Source organism: Capra hircus, unplaced genomic scaffold (genome assembly GCF_001704415.2).
Source record: "Capra hircus breed San Clemente unplaced genomic scaffold, ASM170441v1, whole genome shotgun sequence".
Taxonomy (NCBI): domain Eukaryota; kingdom Metazoa; phylum Chordata; class Mammalia; order Artiodactyla; family Bovidae; genus Capra; species Capra hircus.
In genome coordinates this window covers 1-10649 of record NW_017189614.1, presented here as the reverse complement: position 1 = coordinate 10649, position 10649 = coordinate 1, and positions in this window count along the sequence as shown.

The window sequence follows — 10649 nt, the reverse complement described above, 5'->3', positions numbered from 1 at the left end:
ACGCCGGCTGGCCCTCGCGCCGTCCCGGGCTCTGACAAGGAGGTGCAGCCACCAAGAAGAAGGGGTGAGCGCTGGGCGTGCAGACACGGGCGCCCCGAGTTCCAGCGGCAGCGCCGAGGGGGCCGGGGAGGGGCCCCCCGGGGGCTGCCCGGCTTCCACCTTCACCCTCTTTCCTTCCCCGTCTTTCCTCTTTCCTTTGCTTCTCTTGCCTTTTTTTTTTTTTTTTGCTTTTCTTTCTTGCTTGCTTCCTGTCTCTCCATCTTTCTTTCCTGTTTTTATCTCTCCATCTTTTCTGCTTATTTCTCTTTCTTTTTCTACAGTCTTTTCTTCCTTCCTTCCTCTCATGCTGTTCTTTTCTGTCTTATCTGTATCTCTTTTCCCCTTTTTCTTTCCCCTTTCCTGCCTGCCTTTCTTCCTCTCATTTCCCGTGTTTTCCGTCTTTCCAACGTCCTTTTCTGTCTCATTCCTCTTTGCTTTTTCCCTTTGTTTCTTTCCCCTTTCTTTTCCTTCGTCATTTCCATGCCTTTTCCGTCTCATTTCTTTCGATCTGTTTTTGTCCCTTTCTCTCCCCACATTCTTTTCTTTCTTCCTGTCTGCCTTGGCATCTTTCTTTCCTATTTCTCTCTATTTCCCACCCTTTCTTTTTTCTTTCCCCGTGTTTTTCTTCCTTTCTGTCTTTCCATCTTTATCTTCTGTCTTTATTTTTTTCATTCATTTTCTTTCTTTCCCTCTTTCTTTTCTTCTTCTTTTTTTTTTTTAATAAGACATGTTTTATTTGGGCAATGTGACGGGGCACAGTCCCCCTGTGGGCATTCTTCTTCAGTCGCTCAGTCGCGTCCCACTCTCTGCAACCCCATGGAGTGCAGCCCCCCAGGCTCCTCTGTCCACGGGGATTCTCCAGGCGAGAACACTGGAGTGGGTCGCCACGCCCTCCTCCAGGGGATCTTCCCCACCCAGGCGCGGACCCCGGGTCTCGCACGTGGCAGGCGGATTCTTTACCGCCTGAGGCACCAGGGAAGCCTGGACGTGCTGTGATGGGAGCTAACAGTGCCAGGCCTGTGTCAGGAACTGTACACCCGGAGATCTGCTCACAGCCCCACCAGCGTCCCCACAAAGTGGGAGGTACTGAGGTTCAGCATCTGGGTCTGAGGCACGGAGGCCTGTGGGCACGTGTGTGCTAAGCCCTGACCCTCCCCGGCATCGCAGACCCGTAGGTCCCCCGCTCCGGGGACCCTGGCTCCATCCCCATCTGCCTTCCCCCGCCCCCACTAGCTCCTCCATCGCCTGTTTCCTTGCTCGTGCTTGAGCGCCCTCCGACCACCACTGACCAGCTTCAGAAAAGCTGGCACAGAACCAGGCGTGCCAGAGAAGGACGTGCTTGTTCACCCTGCTGCCGGGATCCGGCCCTCCAGGTGGGGCGGGGTCTTCGCGGAACAGAAACGGGGAAGCGCGAGCGGGACTGGGCGAGCCCGGGGCTCCGAGCAGCTGGGCCGGGAGGGAGACCAGAATCGCGGCTTCTCAAGCCCTGGCGCCGGGCAGCTGTGTCCCTGCGTTCCCCTCACCCCCTGCCTCCCGAGGTTGTGGCCAGCAGGGCGCAGCAGCCGCGGTGCACGAAGCGGGCGGACGCCTTCCCCAGGGCCCGAGAGCGGGCTCTCCTCCGACGCTCAGAAACGAACCGTCCGAAGAGATACCACGTGCTGAGAAAGCAAGAGGTTTCTCTGGGACAGGGGGGCTCCCCCGGGCGGGGAACACGGTGGTAAGGGAACCCAGGATGACCGCTCTGCGCAATGGCTCGTGGTCCCGGCTTTGATGGAGATGAGCTTCGTGGTTCGTCCGCTCGGGCGTGTCCGACTCTCTGCAGCCCCATGGACCACGCAGCACGCTGGGCCTCCCCGTCCATCCCTGACTCCCAGAGCTTTCTCAGACTCGCGTCCCTCGCGTCGCGGAGGACAGCCGTCGAGAGTGCGCGTTTGCAGGTTACCTCCGGCCAATGGCTCTGAATCGGGATCCTCCCGGTTGGCGCAGGTGTTGCACAGCCCAGAAGGGTGCCCGCGAGATACTGAAAGGCCGGACACCTTTCTTGAACTCTGCCAGTGGGTGGTGGCCCGTCGGATCCGTGTCCCTTCTCAGGATCTCTTGTCATATAAAAATAACTCACGCACAGGGTCACCAGGGTGCCCCGGTCAGGGCCAGCGGTTTTGCTCGTGTGACCTCTAATGGGCGGATCGTGGGAAGCCCGTGGCCGCACGGGTGACCGACATCATCCCAAGGCCACATGGCCATCGGGGGCTGGAAGACAGCACTCTCTCTCTGGGATCCCAGCTAGACTGGCGGTTCTGAGCGTCCATGCAGATGCTGGACCTGCGGGTCAGTCCCTGGGGCGGGAGGTGGAGAGGGGTCTCCTTCTGTGTTCCCAGAAGCACAGCCCCTAAAACCCCCTCCCACTCAGCCTCAGGCAGGGACCAATGCCCACACACAGACCACAGGACACACAGCTGGCCGTGCCCTTGGGAGTCAAGCCAGCCTACTCTCTGTCAACTAAAAAAAATAAAATAAAATACAGTCACGACCTGGAAGGAGACACTACTTTCTATTCGGGCACGTTTAGGACTCAGAGCCCCGGGAGAGAGCATCTTAGTCTTGGCTCTGAGACTTCGCTCTTGGAAAATGTAGCTCTGAGAAAACTGCTCCGAGGAGGCGGGAGGGGGAGGCACGCGATACACCCGTTTGGGGGCCAGGCAGTGGAGACGTGAAAGATGAGAGCCGAGTCGGCAAACTGCCGGTTCTGCGTCCGGGGAGGTGCGGGCATCTGGGCTCACCGAAGTCATTGCTTTCCCGTGCATCTCAGCTGTCTGGGGCCAACGCTGCTCCCTTGTTCACCTTCAGGAATGACAGATGTCTGATCCCACGGCCCCCCGGGGGTCATCACCACAGGAAGCGGGGGATGAAAGCTTCAGGAGCCCGCCTTCACCACCGGAGCCCAGAGCTCGCTGCTGGCCGAGATGTTTCTTGTTTACTGAGATGGCAGGAGGTATTCTCATTTTGTTATCTCTGCAACCGTCGCCCGTGGGGTTCCCCCAAGACGAGGGGCTTCCCTGATTTACCAGAAAATAACACTTCTGCCCACAGTGGCCAAGCCATCCTCCTCGTGTGTGTGTGCGTGTTGAGGGGTGGCGGGTGGCGGGGGGCCGCTCCTTGCTCCAAGGTCCCCCAGGTTTGCCCTCTGTGACCTCCGAGAACTTGATACCTACCCCCTTCCCACCCCCCAGAGTGGCTCCAAGCCTGACCTCTGGGCACGAGGCACTTATGATTCCCCAGCTCCCTGTCTGAGGAGGAAGACCTTTGCTGCATTTTTTTCCCCCAACCCTACTGTGAAATTATTTTCCTTTACAAATAGAAAACATCTTGGAAGGCAAGAAATAAGAAAGAAACAGAAGCCACGTAAACCAATTTTTGCTCCCTGAGCTTCTCAAATCCTCACTTGTTCACCAGTCTGCAAGAGGAAAGATAACTTTTCTTTTCTTAAGATAACTTTTCTAAAAAGGTACTCGGCCACCACCAATGATGGTATTCACAGGGATATGGATCGGTTTCACAGAAAAAAAAGCCAGCGGGTCCCATTACAGAAAATCCCATTCTTGTTTCATTGGAAGGACTGATGTTGAAGCTGAAGCTCCAATCCTTTGGGCACCTGATGCGAAGAACTGACTCTTAGGAAAAGACGCTGATGCTGGGAAAGACTGAAGGCCAGAGGAGAAGAGGGCGACAGAGGATGAGATTCCTGGATGGCATCTCTGACAATAAACGTGAGTTCCAGCAAGCGCCCGGATAGAGTAAGGAACAGGGGAAGTCTGGCATGCTACAGTCCATAGGGTCGCAAAGAATTGGACACGACCGAGAGACTTGACAATAACAATTTTTAAAGCCTGTATTCAGTTTGTTACAATATTGCTCTGTTTTATGTTCTGGTTTATTGGCGTTGAAGCATGTGGGATCTTAGGTTCCCCACCAGAAATCAAACCCACACCCCCCTGCACTGGACGGCCAAGTCTTCACCATCGGACAGACAAGAAAGTCCCTGGGTTCTGACATTTAACTCACTCATAAACTCATCCCTGTCAATCAGCGTGTTCCGGAGTCCAAGCCCATCTTAAGCCGGAGCTGATGCCGGAAGAGAAGCTGGTCTTTCCGAGTCCAGGCCACTCCCGGCCGCAGCTGGGGCGCCTCCAGTCATCCCCGCCCGGTGATCACAGGCGGCACCTCGCCCCGGAGACTCGCTGGGCTGACCACACGGCGTATCTCGGGGCCGCAGGCTCCACGGCCACAGCGATAGCGGGCACCTTCTCTGATTCCACAACCTCATCTTATCTCTTATTTTCTCGAAACACCACAAGCGCTTCACAAGACGCTCTTCCTGCGTGCTGCGCCAGCCCCAAACGCAGAAGTTTCGCAATGCAATCTTACCAGCTGCCGCCGTCTCTTGCGAAACGCCTGTTTCTCTGCAGCGTGGACTTGGGACTGGCTCATGGTGTTCCCGGGAAATCGGAGCCGGAGGCTCCCGCTGTCGAAGCTGGGTGTCTCTGCTTCTAGCTTCGCCAGCCGGCAGCCCGAGCGTGAGAGAGCTGTGCCCAGGAGACGGGTCCTTCCTGGACCTGGATGGAACCCAGTGAGATGCTTCATGGGTGGCTGTTTAGAGACACCATGGAAGAGAATCGCGCTCCACTGGACGTCTTCCTTCCTCATCCTGCGTCTGCTCCCTTCGCCCCAAAAATGGACAGAGGCCGTTTCTCCTAAAGCCTCCGTCCTTTCCCAGGTTATCTGCTTGGCTGGCGCCATTCAGATCAGTCGGTTCAGTCACTCAGTCGTGTCCGACTCTTTGCAACCCCATGGACTGCAGCACGCCAGGCCTCCCTGTCCATCACCAATTCCTGGAGCTTGCTCAAACTCATGTCCATTGAGTCTGTGATGCCATCCGACCATCTCATCCTCTGTCGTCCCCTTCTCCTCCCGCCTTCAATCTTTCCCAGCATCAGGGTCTTTTCCAAAGAGTCAGCTCTTCACATGAGGTGGCCAAAGGATTGGAGTTTCAGCTTCAGCATCAGTCCTTCCAATGAACACCCAGGACTGATCTCCTTTAGGATGGACGGGTTGGGTCTCCTTGCAGTCCAGGGGACTCTCAAGAGTCTTCTCCAGCAACACAGTTCAAAAGCGTCAATTTTGGGGCAGCCTTCAGGAGTGTCTAATGGGAAAGCTGTCCCCAACAGGGAAACCCCGCTGACCCTGTCCTGTGTTTACCGACATGGGGCGGCTCCACCGTGCGAGTGCTGTGCCTTGTGTCGGTGGTTAATCGCTCAGTCGTGTCCGTCTCTTCGAGACTGCACGCGCTGCAGCCCACCAGGCTCCTGTCCATGGGATTCTCCAGGCAAGAATCCTGGAGTGGGCTGCCGTGCCTTCCTCCCGGGCATCTTCCTGAACCCATGGAGACCGGACATCCCGTTATTTCTTCATCCCCAAGTCTGTGCTGTTACGGGCAAGTTTGGTGCCCATCTTCACAGGGACAACTTGGACCAGAGTGTGAGCCGGACTCTGCCAATATCCTCAGCCACCTAGCGGGCACATCTGGGCGACGGGCTGGTGGCCAGTGCCTCCCACAGCTGGGAAAGGTGTGTGCTGCGGTGGCCAGCGGGCGGGGAAGTGGGGGACGACGTAGCAGAGGCTGAGGCAGTGGGATTGGGCAGCAGGCGGCGGGCCAGTCGAATCAGAGTCCTCTCAGTGGTTGAGGAGAGGACCCCTAGAAGGGATGTTTACGTAAGGGTTGGGGGTTGGGGCTGGACCTCCCGTCTTTGCTGGTTTACTCGCCAACAACAGGGTCTCCTCCACGATGAAGATGTCCTCGGGGTCCTGGGAGGCTGACGGCGGGGGGCCTCCACACGAGGCTGTCTCCTAGAAAGAAAGGACACGGCGCACAGGTGAGGCCACACTCTGGAGTTCCTGGTGCTCCCAATCAGTGGTACTCATGACGGCCAGAAGGTGGAAAGGGCCCGTGTATCCACAGATGGATGATGGATGGTGGGTGACGGATGGATGGATGTGACGGAGGATGGATGGATGATGGATGGAGGATGGGAGGGATGGGATGATTGGATGAATGATGGATGGATGGATGGATGGGATGATGGATGGATGATGAATGGATGATGGATGGATATGGATGATGGATGGGATAGGATGATGGATGGGATATGATGGATGATGGGATGGGATGATGGATGGATGATGGATGGATGGGATGATGGATGGATGGATGATGAGATGGATGGATGTGGATGATGGATGAGATGATGGATGGATGGATATGGATGGATGGGATGGAATGGATGATGGATGGATGATGGATGATGGATGATGGGATGATGGATGGATGATGGATGGAATGGATGATGGATGGGATGGATTGAATGATGGATGATGGATGATGGATGATGGATGAGGATGATGGATGGATGATGGATGATGGATGATGGATGATGGATGATGGATGATGGATGGATGGATGGATGGATGGATGGATGATGGATGTGGATGGATGGATGATGGATGATATGGTATGGATGGTATGGATTGGATGGATGATGGATGGATGGATGATGGATGGATGATGGATGGATGGATGATGGATGATGGATGATGGATGGAGGATATGGATGGATGGATGATGGATGATGATATGGATGGATGATGGATGATGGATGGATGGATGGATGATGGATGGATGGATGATGGATGATGATGATGGATGATGGATGATGGATGGGATGATGGATGATGGATGATGGATGGATGATGTGATGATGGTGATGATGGATGATGGATATGATAATGATGAATGGTGATGGATGATGGATGATGGATGGATGATGGGTGGATGGATGGATGATGGATGGATGATGGATTGATGGATGATGGATGGGATGATGATGGATGGATGGGATGGATGGGATGGATGGATGATGATGATGGATGATGGATGAGTATGGATGAATGGATGGTGATGGATGGATGATGGAATGATGATTAGATGATGATGGATGATGATGGATGATGGATGGATGATGGATGGATATGATGGATGATGGATGGATGATGGATGGTGATGATGGATGATGATGAAATGGATGTGATGATGGAATGATGGATGATGGGATGGATGAATTTATGGATGGATGGATGGGTCAGTAATAGCATGGGGGCACCCACACAGTGGAACGAGTTACACAAACCATGAAGGGGGAGAGTTACTGACACAGGCTACAGTGTGGACATGGACGTGAAACAGACGCATGCTCAGTGAGAGAAGGGAGAGACACAGAAGGGCTGCATGGCACCGGGCTCCACTGAAAGGAAGACATCCGCCGAACAGAGCGAGTCCATGAGAGGACAGGCAAGACTGGGTTGTGGGTGCAAGGACTGATGGCACGCAGGAGAGTGACTGGTGATGTAGACAGAGTGTCCTTGGGGGCAATGATGAGATGTTCTGGACCTAGACACACAGCGATGGTGCACAATGTTTGCGGAACTTGCTAACGCTCCCAAACTGTTACTTTAATGGTGGATTCTACGACAATGTGATGTGAAATCTCATGAATCTTTTTTTTTTTAATAAATAATGAACACATCATAGGGTGAATCATCATTTTTTTATTTACGGAGTATGACTGCGATCCAGGTAGCAGGGCATGGGTCTTTGCCATCTCCCGGGGAATCACAAGAGAGACAGTTCCCGACTTTGAACAGGACCCTGCCCCTGTTTGGCATACTCTGCGTGGGATGCACAGCCCACCAAGAGTTGGCTGTGTCTAGACCCAAGTTACAGAGTGACCAGAGTGGGAGATTCAGTGCCTGGGGAGCCAGGCGTGGGTGACTGACTGAAAGAATGTGGGGAAGCCACTCCCCAGTTTAGGTAGTGGGTGATCCCGGCTGGCCTAAGGCTCGAGAGTTCAGGGCTGGGGGTAGGGAATGTCACAACTCCACCCTCAGGAATAAGGACCCTTTAGTGTGAAGCCACTGAGTCTCACATGTCAGACCACCACATTTGAAGGACCTGGGATTCGCCTGCTGCAGGGCGCAGGACCATTTCCCAGGGTGGTGCTCAGTGGTAAAGCAACCCGCCTTTCACTGCCGGAGACCTGAGACTCGCCATCCTGGGTGGGGAAGACCCCCTGGAGGAGGCTGGTAACCACTCCGTATCCTTGCCTGGAGAAATCATGCGACAGAGGAGCCTGGCCGGCTGGTTTCACAGGGTCGCACAGAGTTGGACATGACTGAAGCGACCTAGTACGTATGCACGCATGTGCAGGGCAGATGGGAGAGCGTCAGTGTGGGGACCTCTGGAATGGTTCAGACCGTTGACAGTCTTGGTTTTATCTCTTATATCTCAACAGCGCTAAGCACAGTGACCACCCTCAGGCACAGATGCCTGAGAAACGCAGAAAACTGTTCTGGAGTCAACGGGCTCCACTTGAAGAAAACCAGGGGCGCTGGAAGCCGGGGAGGGGGCTTCCTGGCGAAGTGCTTTGGGCTCAGAACACGTCGTGCTTTAGGGGCATTCTCTTGCTATTCTCACGGGGATGGAGGCACGTCTTGGCGCATGGGGAGACGAAGTCAGGGGCGCCAGAGCTGTTCCCGCGGAGGTCCCTGCCATCAGCCACACGGGGTCGGGATCCGGCGGGAGCTTGGGGTTCAGCACGGCGCCCTCACTGCAAAATTCAGCATCCACCCAGGACGCAACACGGTGTTGATCGGAATCTGTCTTTTGACAGATGCCACTCCTGAGAAGATCCAACGGTGAGCCCGACCCAGAAAGGGACAAACCAAGCTCGCAGTTTCCCACGTGGCGATAAGTCGCCTTGTGTCTCTTCTCTACTTCGCCTGCAGAAGCAGCTTGTGGGTGCGTGGCAGCTGACACCCGATTGTCCCCTCCTTCGCCATGAGCCCTCAGCCCTGCCCTGCACCCCCCCCGTCCTGTCCCAAACCCTCCCTTCACGCCCTCCCCTCCAATCATCCCTTCCATGCCGCTAGGCCCTCCGCCCTCCCCTAGGCCTCTCCCCTCCCCTAGGTCTCTCACCTCCACACTCCCCTCCACGCCTCTGCCCCTCCCCTTTTTTGCTCCCTTTAGCTACGCCTCCCCCAGCCCCTAAGATCCTCCCACTCCCCTCCGCGGCCCCTCCCGTCCCTCCATTCCTCCCCCTTTGCCAAGGCGCCGCCCCTCACACCTTCTTCCCTGCCCTAGGCCCCTCCCCAGGCCCTCCTCCCCTAGGCCCTCCCCTCCAACACTCCCCTTCTCCACGCCCTCAGCCCCTCCCTGCCCTGCTACCTCCCCAGCCCTAAGATCCTCCCCTCCCCATCCGCCCCTCCACGTCCCCTCCATTCCCCTCCCTTTGCCAAAGCCCGCCTCCACACTTCTTCCGCCCTATGCCCCTACCCGCTCTAGGCCCCTCCCTTGCCTAGGCCCCTTCCCTTCCCCTAGGCCTCTCCCCTCCCCTAGTCCTCCCCTCCACAGGTCCCCTCACGCCCTCCCCGCCCTAGGCCCTCCCCCGCCCTTAGGCCCCTCCCCTCCCTTCAGGTCCCTTCCCCCACACTCCCTCCAGCCCTCCCCGCTAGGCCCCTCCCCTGGCTAGGCCCCTCCCTTCCCTAGGGCCTCTCCCCTCCCCTAGGTCCCTCCCCTACCACAGTCCCCTCCCACGCCCTCCCGCCCTAGGCCCTCCCCTGCCCTAGGCCCCTCCCCCAGGGCCCCTCCTCCCCAGGCCCCCCCCCTCCCCTCCCCTGCCCTGTCCACTGAGTGCCCCCAAGCCGGGCCTTACAACACCCGGCACACCGCGCCCCGCGCTCTCGAGCGCCAGTCTCCCGCCCAGGCGAGCGCCGGGAGCGCTCGCTTACCTCCAGCGCTGGCCAGGGAATGCAGCCGGCCGAGCTTCCTGCTTACCGCGGGATGGCGGAAGCAGCTTCCATTCTTTTCAGCGAGAGCCTGGCGGGAAGAGACGAGAGACGCTTGCGGCCCAGCCTCAGAGCTGCGAGGCGCGCGGTCTTGTCGGGACCCCCGGCCCCGTGGCAGAGGCCGGCTCTTGCGACTGTCGCGGCCGGCCTCAGGGCGCTGAACGCGGGCCGAGGGCGGACTGCGACTGCCTATGAGCTCTCCCATCTCGCCCGGGCGCGGCGGGGACAGGGAGCCCGCGTGGCTGCGCCTGGCCCCCGTCCCGAGCTGGCGTCAGGTGTTAGGGGCGCCCCGTGAGGCTCTGGGCAGGAGGCGAGGCGCCTGGACCGGTCTCACGCCTGACGGAGCTGCCCGCCTCAGCCCGACTGCGGGGCGGGCCGCAGACAGACAGCTGAGACAGGAGACCCTGCGGCGCGTGGAGGGGCGGACAGGCCTGACCCCAGGCCCCAAGCTGCCAGCCAAGAGCAGCCTCGGGGACGGCGCCAGCGCCCTGCCTCCACCCTGTCTGCGGAGAGTCGGCAGATGTGACCTCAAGACCCTCCAGACCCGAAGCCCTCTGAGCTAAACCCTGAAGTGGCCCCCTCCAAGGCGCGCCCAGAAGCCTCGCTGGATGCCATACACACCAGGGCCAGGAGCGCCCCCTGTCCGGTCATGCGGC